Source organism: Mauremys reevesii, linkage group 11 (genome assembly GCF_016161935.1).
Source record: "Mauremys reevesii isolate NIE-2019 linkage group 11, ASM1616193v1, whole genome shotgun sequence".
In the NCBI taxonomy this organism is placed as follows: domain Eukaryota; kingdom Metazoa; phylum Chordata; order Testudines; family Geoemydidae; genus Mauremys; species Mauremys reevesii.
The window spans coordinates 52,322,675-52,338,030 of NC_052633.1; the positions used below are offsets into that span (position 1 = coordinate 52,322,675).

Sequence of the window (15,356 nt, forward strand, 5' to 3'; positions counted from 1 at the left end):
CCAAGGAAGTCGATGTGGTCCAGCACGGTGTACTGGCTCTTGCCGGTACGCCGTACCGGACCAGACCGGCTTACTTTCACCTCTGACTGTATGTATGTGTATGAATGTGTCACAAACAATGCAGCTGCAGCCTGCCACCGACCAGCAGCGACACCAGCAACCGGCCCCTGTGGGCTGCTGCCTGCAGAGAGCCAGCAGGTGCCGCTGGGCTGGGTCTGCCAAGAAGTAACCAACCAAGGCAAAAACCACAGCCAGCCAGCTGGGGGGGGAGGGGGGGGGGAGAGAGGAAGAAGTCATGGGTGAATGAAGGACAACTGGAATAACCTTCATGAAATATACAAGATATTTAGAGAAAATGTTGTTGTCTGCAGGCAGGACAAAACAAAGAGATCTGAGATTGCACCCGATGTCCTAAGGACATTTCAGGTGTCTAAATCAATATATAAAGAGGGTGGATTGGAATGAAAACTACTATTTCTTTCAAAGGAGGCACAATAATTTCCCTGAATATTCAGTTTTCCCTTCCAATCCCTTTGTGGTTTTGTATATGGGGGCTATTTGCTTCCCCTGTGAATCTTTAGTTGCTTTAGCAAAACTGCTTTGCCCAAAATAAACCCTAATCATCATGACACATCTTTCCACCATGTTCTCCATGTTTTTTGTGTTTTTTTTTTTTTTAAACAGTAACATTTCAAAGAGGATCTGCAAGCAGTTTGGACATCACAACCATGATCCTCTGCTCGGGAGGGAATGGGATAGATTAGAACTTGGAAATGGTTCCTGATTTTGATTGTGTTTAGGAGAACCTCTCATCCCGGGGGCAGAAAAGAACTGCCCCTGCCATGGTCACACACACCCAACAACAACTAGGAGTGAAATTAACAAGGATGCCAGAAACGGCTCCTAACTCTGGGCACCGAACTGCACAGGGAACAGCTGAGTTTAAACTGTTCTTTTGCAGGCAGCAGCAGCAGGCATCTCAGCCAGTGTCCCTACTGCAAGCTAGAGCCTAGAGGAGAACCCCTGCTGGGGGGCGGGGGGGGGGGGGAGGAGGAATGCAGAGCCTTGTCTGGAGCCTGGCTGGAGGAGGGGGAGGGAGAAGCTGAGAAGCCAATGTGATAGTGAGTTTTCCCCTTCCACCTGCTTTTATTAGCTCTGGATTTAAGATGTGCAGTCAAACGCTTGTATTTGTTGTGTATATTAGTATTGGAGAGATCCCCTCATCCCCAAGGCAGAAAAGAACTGCCCCTGCCATGGTCAAACACACCCTCCCCTCGACCCCCTCCCTGCAGCTACTGTGAGTGAAATTAACAAGGATGCCAGAAACCTAACCCTGGGGGCTGAACCATCAGGGAACAGCTGAGTTTAAACTATTCTTATGCAGGGAGCAGGCTTCTCTCTCCCTCCCTCAGTCAGTCCCATACCTCTGCTCTTGTGTCTGCTTTTTTTTTTTGGGGGGGGGGGGGGGGGGCCACGGGGGGAAAGAGAGACAAGACGGGGACAGAAGAGAAGAAACATACTCTTTGCCAATGGGAGAGAGCTCTCTCAATGCCATAATTAAACCACAGGAGGCAGTAGCTATATAGGTGGAATAGCACTCCCGCCGATAAGGCTGTCCACACCGGTGTTTCTGTCAGTATAATTTTTGTCGCTAAGAGGTGTTTTTTCCCACACCCCTGAGCGACATAAGTTATACTGACAAAAGTGCTAGTGTAAATATGCCCTTAGGGCCATTAGCTTCAACATACCTCTGACTATTTACACCAGCTGAGGATTTGCCACTAGGGAATAACCATCCAAAACACAGAAATCCAGCAGAATGAAGAAAAAGCTGTATTTTCAGGAGTAAATGTGAAGAAGCAATTGGAGTGATAATTAGGGCCCTACTAAAGTCATGGTCCATTTTGGACAATTTCACGGTCATAGGATTTTTAAAATAGTAAATTTCATGATTTCAGCTATTTAAATCTGAAATTTCACAGTGTTGTAATTGTAGGGGTCCTGACCCAAAAAGGAGTTGTGAGGGGGTTGCAAGGTTATTGGGGGGGGGTTGCAGCACTGCTATCCTTACTTCTGCGCTACTGCTGGCAGCAGTGCTACTTTCAGAGCTGGGCGCCCAGCCAACAGCCACCTCTCTCCAGCCACCCGCCTCTGAAGGCAGCACAGAAGTAAGGGTTGCAATACTGCAACCCCCTAAAATAACCTTGTGACCCTCCCCTCCCCCGCAACTGTCTTTTGGATCAGGACCCCCAATTTGAGAAATGCTAGTCTCCCTCATGAAATCTATATAGTATAGGGTAAAAGCACACACAAGTCCAGATTTCACCAGGAGGAGGGGAGGGGCACCAGATTTCATGGTCCATGACGTGTTTTTTGTGGCCATGAATTTGGTAGGGCTCTAGCAATAATGGACACCAAATTAAAAACATGAGTGTGCAAAACAATGTGACAGCAAATTCATCATTCAGAGGCATTTACAAAGCAGAGAGACAGTAGTCCCTCTCTTTGTGGCTTTGGTACAACCACATCTGGAGTAGTGTGCTGAATTTCAGGAATCAAACAGCCAGAAAGATAAATTGGAAGGACTTCAAAGAAAAGTAGTAAAACTGATAAGAAGCTGAAGGAATTGAATTATAAGGAAAAATGAAGAGAGTAGGACACACATGCTCACGGCATGACTGGAGCAGGAGGGAGCAAGAGAACATAATTAATATTTGACCAACATGAACATTTAGATGGGCATAATGAGATAAAGTTAAGGGAGGAAAAATTTGCTGTTCATCATGAAAAACTTTCAAGAACTATATTTAGCAAACTGGAAAATAGCCTCTCAAGGTAGAAATCCTAATGATTGTCAACAGTGATAGAACACTAGAAAACACACTGCTGGGGAAAATTCTATAGTAGTAGAAAGATGGGCTGGACGTTGTATAAAGTATGCCAAATTTGAGCCAAAAGAACAGTTAGTTCCTTAATCACAAGCAGCACAATTCTGCCCTCACAGAGATGCAACTTTTGTTAACTGGGGAAGATAGTCTTCTTTCCTCTTCAATTTTTGGATTTCTTTAAGAGCAGATGACTCTATCAGATGACCTATTATATCCACCTTTATTATACTTTAGACAGGCAGTTTTAAACAGAGAGCTATTTATGCTCCAGAAGCCTAAAGCTCTTTCACTCTCTGCCAGCTCTCTTGTCAGCTTACTTCTGGCAAAAGCAGATATAGGAAAAGGGCAGATATAATGAAGTTGTCTCTCTTTTTATTTTACATGGTTAGGCATCCTGTCAGTGTATATGCATTCATTACATATTCCCACAGATTTCAATGGGACTTGCACCTGTGTAAGTGAGGGAAGAATTTAACTCAAGATTTTTACCCTGGAATTGCTGACTTTGTACTCAACTTTATACCAACGCTGCTGAATATGAGTACCGTATTTTTGGTTACAGCCCTCAGTAACAATATAATATGGTTTTTACAAATTAAATAATTAAAATATCTGCTCTGAATACCATTTTAAATTTTGTGAAGCAACAGGAGCACAAGATTTGGCACTGTACGATCCCCTTAAAAGTCAACTTGTCTGAGGAATTTCTTTCCATGGTTTCATTAAGATTAAAGACAAGGAAGCTTTAGTACATATGTTTGGGAAGCCCCAGTGTACTGAGGTAAGGATTTAAACTGGGCATAGAGAATCAGATTTTCAAATAGTTTCTTAAACTTTCACCATAGAATTAACCCTCAGCTTGAATTAATCCTGTGTTCTCGTTCAACAGCACTTTCCTGACAATACCAGCAGTTATATAGAATCACACAAACGTATCTATCTATTTAAACATACATTGCCAGTACCAACCGGAAATCATAATGCACAAGTGAACTGAAGGGTCATTTCTTCTGCTGTGAAGATGCTTTGCAAGTGGAAGACTGAAACCACTGGAAGACAAGAGAATGGTTGTTGATAATAGGATTGAGGTCTGGGAAAAGGGGATAAATGCTATGTGCTTGGGAGGAGAACAAGATGCAATGAAATAAAACCTCCCTCCTTGTGAGAGTATGGGGGGGGGGGAAGGAGTGGAGAAAGCTCTTACAAATAGACAAAACTGGAATTCAAAATCCTGTGAAGGATTGTCATTACCACATAAATGTTAAAAGTCAATGTACAAAGCAGTGTTACGCTGGCTAGTGTTTGCCAAGCTTCAGCAACATATGCAATTTCAGAACACTGTATATACAAACTAAATGGGGAAAAAAATTGTTAATACAAAGTTGAGGTTGCACAGCGAGATCACATGTCCTTCCAAAACAGAAAGTAGTGCAAAACTCAAAACTTCTGAAAATCAGAAAATACGGTATTAATATAAATGCTCACACATTTTCTGCCCCCTCCCCCTGCAGCTGGGAACAGCCACTGGGAATTATCTGCATGCACTCCAGCTGCATTCACTGTGTTAGGTGTAGCTGTACTGAATGGTGGAGGAATACATAAGAGCAGCTTAGAAGAGTTGTGATTATGATATAGATGCTCCCCGACTTACACAAGCCTTCTGTTCCAGAACACCTTGCATAAGTCAAATTTTGCATAAGTCAGGGACATATACCCGACAATTACGTGGGAAAAAAACGCTTACAGAACTTTTTCCATAAGTGCGGGCTTGCATAACCCGGGGAACGTCTGTATAAGGTGATCTGGGTCTGAGTCCCCACCATGCCTGTTACCAAAGGAAGATAATCCAGCAGAAGATATTACCTCACCTGCCTTGTCGCATAAAGGAAAGAGGTGCAGCAGTACCTGGAGGTTCCAGTCTGCATCATTTCAATACAAAATTGTGTAAATCATGTTAGTAGGAGGGCACTGGGGTCCTTTTGCCATGGGTATTGTCAGTAGAGTGGAGGGATATGAGAACAATCTGTAAATTTAATAATGGGTAGGGGAAGTATAGGTTTAGACAGTATTCTGTGTGCAAGTGTGCAGGGGTTGTACAAGGGTATGAAGTGGTTGTTAAATTTTACAACTATGGTATTTGGTTAGGGGAGCAGCTTCAGTGTTTGAGAGTAGGGCAAGTGAAGGTAGCACCTGTCCATTACATTGAAAAGGGAGAGTGTGAGTGTATGTGTGATGGGCACCGTGGAGCATCGCTCAAAGAGGGTAGAATTAAGACTTCATGGATGTTTATATTAACTCTGTATTTCCTGGTTTTCAGAAGTACAAACTATCACAGTGCAATCTTAACTCTGCTTTAACTATTTTTTTTTTGGCATTTAATTTCCTAGCTTTTTAAAACAGAAATGTTTGTGGGTAGGAGTTAATGGTCATTCAGGCAGTTGTAGTTCTCACCTAGGTTTGCAGCAATAATCAAGAGAGCTAGCTTTTTTTTTTTTTTTTTTAATTAAAAAGATCAGTACGTTTCAAATGGATTTTACATCACTGTCCCCATTTTAGAGATGAAAAACTGAGGCACTGAGAAGTGAATGACTTGCCTAGGGTCAACTCTAAGAAGAGTCCCAGACCAGTGGTCTTTCCTGGAGTCTATGTGATTCCTCAGTGCTCCTACCCCTCCAATACATTTTGTTATAGCAGTATGCGGATGATAGTCATGCTTTGAAATGGGTAGCAGCTAACATTGCCAGTGAGAGAAATCTCACCCATGGTCTATGTCCCAAAATGATGATAGTTTTATTAGATGGATGTTACAGTAACTTTAATCGTATGAGAGAAGATTGCTGTGTCACTTTCCTTCTCTACCCCCCTACAACATAAAGCCCCTCCTGACAACATTTCCAGCTCTCCCTCCCCTTTCATTAAGCCATTAGTTGGCACCATAGAGAAGCACTAAATGCAAGAAGTTAGTCCTTGCTGTCTCCTACTCTATGCTGCTGTGTTCACATACCACAGGCAGCAGCTTACTAGGCTGCACAATACCTTGGTTATGTAGCCCTAGCTGTTCACTGAGCTAGCCCCTCACTCCCACCTCCAGCTGGGAATGCTGCTGCTACTTCAGCCAGGTTTACCCAGTCTATCCACTCCCCTAATCACTCTGGCCCACCCCCACATCCCACACAGGGGATAACGTGTATCAACCATTTATTTTACAGATTTACATGCCCAGAAACCTTTGGAACTCCAGCAGCTGCTGTGTTCTCTATACCTTTGTTAGCCTCATAAATAAGATGTCACCACTGCCTGTGGAAAATTGTGTCTGTATTCAGTGCCACTGCCCTGTACTCATGGCTTCATGCAACTAAGCAATTCCCTCCTCATTTCCCTCACCCCTGGTGGGCCATACTCACCTGGCTGGAGCTATGAATGGCACCGTGCCTCCAAAGCAGGAGAGTCAATAAACCTGTCTTGTTTAAAACTTTAGGGGATAGCTCAGTGGTTTGAGCATTGGCCTGCTAAACCCAGGGTTGTGAATTCAATCCTTGAGGGGGCCATTTAGGGATCTGGGGCAAAAATCTGTCTGGGGATTGGTCCTGCTTTGAGCAGGGGGTTGGATTAGGTGACCTCCTGGAGGTCCCTTCCAACCCTGATATTCTATGAACTTCTAAGCAAAGGGAGTTCTGAATCTTTATTTTTGCTTTCCATTGTGACTATACTGACATTGTAACCTCTGTTTTATCTGTAGCTACTGCCATTGCTGCCTTGAGGGGTTCCCCCTCCACACTCACAGAACACCTGAGCCGGATGAGGAGGTGGAAGAAAAGAACTCCGGATGATATATTCAGTGAGGTCCTGCAAGACAGTGCTGAATCAGAGGGCCTGGAGGATGAATACTGCAGACTGTATGGAGAAGGAAAAAGCAGACAAAGAGGAAGATGCACCAGGATATAATGGAGCTTCTCCAGCAGCAAACACATATGCTGCACACGCTTGTGGACCTACAAGTTCAACAATCCTCAGCTCGCCTATCTTGCAGTTCATGGAGAACTCCAGTATAGTACCTCCCTACATGAGCCCCTCAACATTCCACACAGCATCAGGGGCCACATCCCTACCACTACCACTCCACCTCAGGGAACATTAAGGAAAACCACAGCTTCACATACATCAACACAGGTCACTGTATGTGCAGCTAAAATGGAAATGAATGCTCTTTAAGCTCCATTCCATAAATATGTTAAGGTTTTCATGTATTTGCTTTTAATTTGCACAGAATTTTTTGAAGTGTTTTTGTTACTCAAATTGTTGTTTGGAAGATAATTAATCTTTATTAGTTCCCAACATATACTGCAGAATGCCTGCTGATACGCACCCACTTACTTGTTAGTGTACACTTTGACACAACTCAGGATCATTGACTAACAGTGTAATAATCAAAGATTTACAGCAAGGACTATAAAATTAATAGATGCACTGTCAGTGTTATATTCATAGATGTGCACACAATTCCTAACAGCCCCCAAACTGTAGGGCCAGGGTACAGTATGCCACAACGCATTACTGTGGCTCGCTGTTAAAGTGCTCTTTCAAAGCCTCCCTGAACCATATAGCATCGCACTGAGCTCCTCTGATAGCCCTTATATGTGGCTGTTCAAACTGAAAAGACAGCTGCTACACCTCTGCCCTCAATCACGGCAGCAATTTTCCCTCCTTTGCTTCACAGATCTTATGCAGGACACAGCAAGCACTAAAACCATTCGGGATATTTTTCTCACTGAGATCCAGTCTGGTAGTATACAACCCCAGTGCCCCTCCAATCTACCAAAAGCACATTCAACTGTCATTCTGCACCTGCTGAGCCAGTAGCTGAATCTTCCCTTGGTGCTGCCAAGGTGACCTGTGTTCAGCTTCACAAGCCAGGGAAATAAGGGGCAGGCTGGGTCCCCCACAATCATTACTGGCATTTCAACATTACCAGTGGTAATCTGTCGGTCAGGAAAGGAAGTCCCTATTTGTATCTTTCTGAATAGTCCTGTGCTCTTAAAGATGCAAGTGTCATGCATCTTCCCTGACAGATGATGGTGAAATGTTCCCAGTAATCCACCAGTGCTTGCATAACTATAGAAAAATAGCCTTTTCTGTTGATGTACTCTCTGACAGAGTGGTTTAGTGCCAAAACACATACATGCTTGCCATCTCTTCCTCCATCACAGTTCAGGAACTCCACTGATGCAAATATATCCATTGTGTCTTGAACACTGCCAAGAGTCACAGTCCTGAATAAGAGGAGACAATTAATGGTCCTACATGCTTCCATGACAACTCCAAAATGATTTCCCACTGATCAGCAGCAATCTGGTATTAGAAGCTTCTGTAGTGCAATCACCACTCGCTTCTCCACTACAAGTGCGACTCTCAGTTTGGTGTCCCTGTGCTGGAAGGCTGAGGCAAGCATGGAACACAGATACAGGAATGAGGCCTTGAACATCTGAAAGTTCTGCAGACACTGCTCATCCTTCCATGCCTGCATTAAAATGCGATCCAACCAGTCAGTGCTTGTTTCTCACTCCAGAAGTGGTGCTCCACATCTGCATCTGCTTCATGAATGCCAACAACAACAACCACCCCCTTGAATTGGTTCTCACTCTGACTCACAGCAATTTGACCTCCAAGAAATAATCACACAACCATAGAATCATAGGACTGGATGTCAAGAGATCATCCAATCCAGTCTCCTGTACTCATGGCAGCACTAAATATGATCTAGACCATCCCTGACAGGTGTTTGTCTAACATGCTCTTAAAAATAGCCGGTGATGGAGATTCCACAATGTCCCTAGGCAATTTTATTTCAGTGCTTAATCACCCTGACAGTTAGGAAGCTTTTCCTAATGTCCAACCTAAACTGCTCTTAGTTCAATTTAAGCTCATTGCTTCTTGTCCTATCCTCAGAGCTTAAGAACAGCAGCTTTTCTCCCTTCGCCTTGTAACCACCTTTCATATACTTGAAAACTGTTATGATGTCCGCTCTCAGTCTTCTTCAAGCTAAAGAAACCCAATTTTTTCAATCTTCCCTCATGGGTCATATGTTCTAGATCTTTAATCCTTTTGTTGCTCTTCTCTGGACTTTCTCCAATTTGCCAACATCTTTCCTGAAATATGGCACCCAGAACTGGACACAATACTCCAGTTGAGGCTTAATCAGCGCAGAACAGAGCGGAAAAATTATTTCTCATGTCTTGCTTACAGCACTCCTGCTAATACATCCCAGAAGGATTTTTGGGTTTTTTTGCAACAGTGTTACACCATTGACTCATATTTAGTTTGTGATCCACTATGACCCCCGGATTCCTTTCTGCAGTACTCTTTCCTAGGCAGTCATTTCAGTATGTAACTGATTGTTCCTTCCTAAGTGGAGTACTTTGCATTTATCCTTATTGAATTTCATCCTATTTACTTCAGACCATTTCTCCAGTTTGTCCAGACCATTTTGAATTTTAATCCTATTCTCCAAAGCACTTGCAATCCCTCCCAGCTTGCTATCGTTCACAAACTTTGTAAATGTTCTCTCTATGCCATTATCTAAATCACTGATGAAGATATTGAATAGAACTGAACCCAGAACTGATCCCTGCGGGACCCCACGAGATATGCCCTTCTAGCATGACTGTGAACCATGGATAACTACTCTCTGTGAATGATTTTCCAAACAGTTATGCACCCATCTCATAATAGCTGTATCTAGATTGTATTTTCCTAGTTTAAGAGACGGTCATGTAAGACAGTATCAAAAGCCTTACTAAAGTCAAGCTATACCACAACTAACGCTTCCCCCTATACACAAGTCTTATTACCATAGCAAAGAAAGCTATCATGTTCCCTGAGGCTCTGTAAAAACCAGTGAATTGTTCATCCCGTGCAATGCTCATGACAATAGTGCAGAGCTGTGCAGGCTCCATGCTTCTGCCAGAGATGGCAAACAGCAACAAGTTCCACTCAGGTTTGTGGGAATTTCAAAATAGGTGCAAAAATTTTGGGACAGAGGTGGCATTATGTGGTGCAGAAAGTTGCACAATGGGAACTTGACCCTGCAGTCCCAGTCACCTCTGCATGACTTGTTTCTGCCTCACCACATTTGCCAAAACTTCCCAAATGACAGTGCACTGGATGGGCAGTTGTATGCTGTGCATCGCAACCAGTGCTCCTAGTGAGTACGCACAGCACTGAAGTAAGGAGTCAAGTATGCATACACACAAGCGATATTCTACCTGTGACAGCTTTATGCTGACAAAATTTGTAGGATAAACATGCTCCCAGACAATCCCAGGGTTAGGATGTGGGACTCACATAGCCCCAGATAGGCAAACTGCCTCCAGGCTCTCTTGAGGCTCTCCTGAGGGGGGCAAGGAAGGGGGGCCATACCCTTGTAGACTGGCTGTGGCTCCCCGGATCATTGCACACACATGGGATGGGAATGTGAGGCTGACAAGCACCCCTGCAGCATTCTTCCACAACCCATCGCCACTAACCCTCACGTCTCCCTTCCTGCATCCCTCCCACCCCCTCCTACCCCCCTAATCCTCCAACCACGCTTCCTCTACTCCCATGGTTCCAACTAGTCTTCTACCCCAATACCCTCCCCTCCCTGTATTTGTTTATGTAACTTATTTTCTTCTCAAAAAATAGTTGCAGCAGCATCTGAATATTTACCTCAGATTTCTGCCCTACACTGAATTTAAATTCACGGTGCCTGGGCTAGTGCGCAGATTCTCAAACCGTTACATGCCCTCAGAGCCACATCAGTCCTGTGATGCAGCAGTAGTTCTCCAGAGAGTTAGCCTCTCTCGCTGCATATACACCTCTACCCCAATATAATGCAACCCGATATAACACGAATTTGGATATAATGCAGTAAAGCAGCGGCTCCGGGGGGGGGGGGGGGAGGGGCGGGACTGCACGCTCCAGCGGATCAAAGCAAGTTCGATATAACACGGTTTCACCTATAACACGATAAGATTTTTTGGCTCCCAAGGACGGCATTATATCGAGGTAGAGGTGTACTCAGAATAATCTATTAGGCATGCAAATAGGCATATGAGCTTAGCGCATCTCATTGAAGCAGATTTTTTTTTTAAAATAATGTTTTAATCTGATTTCCCCCCAAGGACTTGAGGGTACTGTGCACTCTGTTGGGGTAACGTCGAGCATTTGAGACTCTGGTGCAATGATATGAGCCTTGGTTTGCTCTCCAGCTCTTAGCAGGTGCCCTATCTTGGGAACCACTTGGTCAAATGATCCAAAATTTGGATCACTAACAGAACTCTGCAGCCTCATCTGGAACACCAAATTTCTAGAAAGCAGACTGCCAAAAGCAAACTATGTAGAGATGCTTTATTCAGCTTCTACCACATTTCTCCCCTAAGGAAAGAAATCCTGTCTTCATAGAATCTATGATTCTTGATTGTTCTATGTCTTGATTGTTCCTATGCTTAGACAGATTAGGTTTTGCTGGTAAAAGTTGGTAAACCATACACACAAAAGACAAACAAAATTTTCCATCAATAATAATCAAAATTTACAGATAGGCAACATAAGAAAAATGTTGCTTTAGATGGTTGTCAAACTTTTGTACTGGTGACCCCTTTCACATAGCAAGCCTCTGAGTGAGACACTCCCCTTATAAATGAGAAACACTTTTTTACACATTTAACACCATTATAAATGCTGGAGGCAAAGCAGGGTCTGGGGTTTAGGCTGACAGTTTGCGACCCCCCATGTAATAAACTCACGACCCCCTCAGGGGTCCCGACCCCCAGTCTGAGAACCCCTGAACTTAGTAGAGTTTGTTTTAAGGATATTTATGTTGTATATTTTGACGTGATGTTTACAACTTGTGTTTTAAAGGTTATAAAAGCTTTAACTTTTTGAATCTCAATGCTTATTGGTCCACTGTCATTAAAGAATTATTGTCTGACCATGCCCATATATTTCCTGCAACTATGAAAATTTAAATAAAAAAATAAATGCTTAAAAATCAATACTACACCTCTACCCCAATATATCGCTGTCCCCGGGAGCCAAAAAATCTTATAACACGGTTTCACCTATAACGCAGTATCGAATTTGCTTTGATCCACCGGAGTGCGCAGCCCCGCCTCACTGGAGCACTGCTTTACCGAGTTATATCCGAATTCATGTTATATTGGGTCGCGTTATATCGGGGTAGAGGTGTATCCATCAAAATAAAAAATAAAAATAGAATTCTGCCAAGCCTATCTATACCTTTGCACAAACTCCACTCTCTTGAGATACCAGACCTAAAATCACTCGTTCCCAAGTTCTGACCTACAGAATTTTGCGTATAGCCCCAGGTTTGACCATTTGTACTCTTGCTTCTTTGGGGTCTACTCTTCTTAAGTCCCTCCCATGGAAATGACTTTGGTGGATTCAGCTGCATTTCATCAGTGCATTCCCAACACATGAAACTTTCAACTTAAAACAATCTCTCTGGAACAGTAGGCCCTTACAGGGGGAAAAAAATCTCTTATTTATACAGGCCTAAAGCTGCAAGGGCACATACTGATTTGATTACTCTCTGCCCCCAATATTCCAAAATTGCACCACACACTTACCAAAAAAAAAAAAAAAATTTACCATGACAATCTCTTTGCATATATATTTTCAACAAATCCTCATCTTACAAGGAGCAGTAGACTAAAACTTGTTCACAGTAATTACACCTTTTATATTAATTAGTATCCAATACTATGAAGAATGAGTTAGATTTGTAGAGTATCTCATCTAACACTTAATTCCCATATACTGTAAAATAAAAATAAATAAAAAGTCGAGGCAGTTTATTTTTCACATAATTCAAGCTCTGCAGAAAAAACACAATTAGATAGGAGATATCAATATCTACATCAAGCCAATAATGTATACTTTTTAAAGAAATTTTGTTTTACTTATTCCTGATATTACATGCACTTGGTAAAACTAATCTCTCTCTCTCTCTCTCTCTCTCTCCCTCTCTCCCCCTCTCTCTCTCTCACACACACTTTACTGGGGGAGAGGCATATTTATAGAAAGGACAACAGGCTCTTAAATAATATAAAAGCCACCAATGGTGCGCAGCACCTGGCACATATCCTAGTTAGCTGAGGAATGACTAAAAGAAGCTGCTTATCACCTTACTTATTGAAAAAAGTTCATCAAGTTGTAAGTGTAATATTAAGCATTCCTTATTAAAATCCAGAAGACTGAACACTACATACGATATAAGCCAAACAACTATGAAATGTTTCCTTCAGTTCAGTATTGAAAGGGCAAGAGACGGGGAGGGGAAGGAGGAGATCCTATATATGGTTAGGAAATCATAATTTCATATAGACAAAAAAGTACATACACATTACGTTCAAGTACGAGTACCAACTCTTGTATACAGGAAGCAACTCTTGATCAGATATAGTTCTGTTGTTATAAAGACATTAAATAATTTATATACTTACATAGCAACTTTCATACAAAAATATCAAAGTGTTTTCCAAATATTAATTTAGCCTCACAACACAGCTGTTAAGTATCAGCATCCCCATTTTACAAATGCAGAAATGGAGGAAGAGAGGCTTTAAGTGACTTGCCCCAAATCATACAAGTCAACACAGTCCCAAACAAACATGGAACTTGGTGTCATAAACAAAGAGATGACTAAGGGGGGATATGATAGAGGTCTATAAAATCATGACTGGTGATGATAAGGAAATGTTATTTACTCCTTCTAATAACACAAAAACTAGGGGTCATCAAATGAAATTAATAGGCAGTAGGTTTAAAACAACCAACCAAAGGAAGTATTTTTTCCACACAACGCACAGTCAACCTGTAGAACGCCTTGTTAGAGGATGTTGTGAAGGCAAAAAGACTATAACAGAGTTCAAAAAAGAACTAAATAAGTTCATGGAGGATAGATCCATCAATAGCTATTAGCCAAGATGGGCAGGGATGCTGTCCCTAGCCTCTGTTTGCCAGAAGCTGGGAATGGGCGACAGGGGATGGATCACTGGATGATTACTTGTTCTGTTCATTCCCTCTTGGGCACCTGGCATTGCTCACTGTTGGAAGACAGGATACTGGGCTAGATGGACCTTTGGGCTGACCCAGTATGGTCGTTCTTATGAAGTGATCATACAGTTGTAACCTAGTTTTATTCACACATGATGCTCATATGTTTTGAAGGCATTTACCAAAATATAATATAGCACTCACCTAGTTTTTCCACAGTGTAAAGATGGAATCTCAGCCTTGAAGGCCTCATGTTGTGGTCATTACCCTTACATCACATAAAGCAGTGTTTCCCTAAATGTGGAACATGCACTCCTGGAAATGCACAAAAGGACACCTGGGGGAGCTGTACCTCCAGAGTCTCAGCTTTATTGTAAAAAGGGGGAGGAAAGGCCCTATATCTGTTATGGGTACAAGAAACCTAAACAAACTTAAAAATGAGAAGTGAACATACTAGATGCAGAAATATTTGCTGAATTTGCAGAGAGCCTGAAAATTAGCTCTGAGGTGCCAGTGAGGATACTTTAAGTATCAGTAGTGTTGACTATTTAAGCACATAAAAAAATAATCTCCATAATAGGATACTACTTTAACAATACTATTTCCCAAAGTGGGGTGAAGGGTTGTGAAGAACAAGCAGATATCGTGTATAAATTAACCTGACGACAAGGACTTTAACAACATATGCAGGTGTTAAAGGGAGAAGGGCATGACTGTTTTCATTTTCCTGATGAGGGATTCAGTTTTCAAAAGTTTGGGAAACATTCCCAAAAGGAACCGGTTCAACTATCTTTAGAACCTGTCAATGCCATTCATTAAAGCACTGCTGTCAAATGGAAATCTGGTCAATTTCAAAACATGAGTTAAAAAGTAGTTTCATGCTGCCTTTGACTCTACCACTAATGCTGGTGGTTATGTGCTTTCACCACCACCGTATGAAAAACCCACACAAACAAAAGAGGAAAAATTACTATTGGCTCTGATCCTGGAACTGAATCTACAGAGAACACCACTCACTTCAATGAAACTCTACCTCAGGTGGACCCTTATGCCTGAGCAATGTGTGTCTAGGATTGGGACCTAATTATGTAAATAAATAAAAAGATGAAGAGACAAGTGGAAATGTCTATACAGGGATTACTGTCAAATACCAAAGACAAACAAGAGGAAAAATATTTTTCTACATCTTTTTTGGTTACAGATGTCTTCACTGTTGCTTGTAATAACAAAAAAATTCAGAATTAAGAAAGGAGTGTAATTTGTGCAAAATGAAAGCACTCTAGACCAGCCTTTTTCAAAGTTCAGGTCGTGACCCAGTACTGAGTCATGGCATGTAAGGCACTAGGTGACTGTGGTCAGCACCACGGACCGGGACATTAGTGCCTACTTGTTCCGACACCGTGCTGCGCCCCG

The 15,356-nt window shown here is 42.4% G+C and overlaps 1 protein-coding gene across 6 annotated transcripts in view; it reads right to left on the reverse strand.

Annotated features, from left to right (window-relative positions):
* The window catches only part of EPC2 (enhancer of polycomb homolog 2), an 85,363-nt gene that overhangs the window by 64,156 nt on the left and 5,851 nt on the right, over positions 1 to 15,356 (reverse strand). For 2 of the 6 annotated variants that reach the window (XM_039494737.1, XM_039494741.1), the window contains exons 2-3: positions 6,671 to 6,782; positions 3,843 to 3,937 (exon numbers count right to left, since the gene is read on the reverse strand). The exons of 1 other annotated variant lie outside the window; for it this stretch is intronic. The gene's annotated coding sequence lies outside the window, so the exon portion shown is untranslated. The remainder of the gene's footprint in view (positions 1 to 3,842; positions 3,938 to 6,670; positions 6,783 to 15,356) is intronic. 3 more of the 6 variants (XM_039494739.1, XM_039494740.1, XM_039494738.1) reach the window with 3 other exon arrangements.